At 32.7% G+C, this 1,138-nt stretch overlaps 1 protein-coding gene across 1 annotated transcript in view; it reads left to right on the top strand.

Annotated features, from left to right (window-relative positions):
- Positions 1 to 296: 296 nt before the first annotated feature.
- Positions 297 to 1,138, top strand: part of LOC111696052 (uncharacterized) — a 6,019-nt gene continuing 5,177 nt past the window's right edge. The window contains exon 1 of the mRNA XM_023465576.1: positions 297 to 400. The gene's annotated coding sequence lies outside the window, so the exon portion shown is untranslated. The remainder of the gene's footprint in view (positions 401 to 1,138) is intronic.

Genomic DNA, 1,138 nt, shown 5'->3' with positions numbered 1-1,138 from the left:
TAAGAAGTACTCAAGGTTGTGGCTTGAGAGAACGGGAAAGTCCGATGACGAATAATATTATTATGTTTTCTCCTCTCGCCCCCCCCCCTTCCCCTACCGTCATATCATACAATATCTAAAATACACTCTCAAAGGTTCCAATTAGAGACAGCTCAAGGTACCTCTAGTTCTCTAGTTGTCTAGTTATCTAGTTCTCTTGGTCTCTAGTTCTCTGATTCTTTAATCATCTAGTTCTCTAGTGACATGGTCCCTTGCTATAGTAAAGACTGTAACCCATGGCTACCAGGAATATCACAATATAACCTGGAGCGGAGCTGGGTCTCCAGTTCAAGTCTAACCTCAGTCCTCCAAACCTTAGAATCCGTAAACTTGGAAATGCCGGTAACTGGCATTACTTAAGGGAAATCAAGTTGAACCTTTCAGATTTTGAATTTTTGGGTTTTAGGTTCCAAAAACAGAAATAATAAAGATTCTATAGCACCCTCTGGTTATTTAAGAGCTAATCATCTTAGTTTAAATAAGTTTAAATGAGTTAAAACAAATTTTTCTTCTTTAAATTAGACAAGAGTTCGGAAGTTTGAGAGATAAAAGAATAACTTAAATTAATCGTAAACGATTTTATTAATTCGTTTGATTTAAAAGTTGTGAACTCATGTCTTTGTACTATAAAGTTTTTTTATGATACTTACAGCTGTATGTTATTAGATTTTGAATTCCACTTATTCTTGAGTTCTAGATATACCTTTCTTAAAATCCTCAATAGGTTTTTCACCCATTCTATCCTTTGATTTTTTGAAAATTCTTCTGGTGCTTTTTTAAAAATGCTTTTAAGCATAAAATATAAAATAAATAAGAAATTTAAAGTTCTTATGAAATGTGTTATATACAGAATAGACTTATCAAGTAAACGCAAGACGATTTAAAGCAGGAAATTGATAAAAAGTTGGAATGAAAATTTAAAATAAATTCTGCAAATGAAAAGAGCAACTCAAACATATGGAGAAAGGTTCAATGCTTGCAAAATGTAGATAAGTGGCGTAGAGTGCCGTGAATTTGTAGTTGACCCTAATTCCTTGTATAACGGCTGTTCTTAACCAATATAAACATGCATAATGTATATCGTATTTGCAAAGATATA

This window comes from Eurytemora carolleeae, unplaced genomic scaffold (genome assembly GCF_000591075.1).
Source record: "Eurytemora carolleeae unplaced genomic scaffold, Eaff_2.0 scaffold113, whole genome shotgun sequence".
In the NCBI taxonomy this organism is placed as follows: domain Eukaryota; kingdom Metazoa; phylum Arthropoda; class Copepoda; order Calanoida; family Temoridae; genus Eurytemora; species Eurytemora carolleeae.
This window is presented reverse-complemented; position numbering and strand designations above follow the sequence as displayed.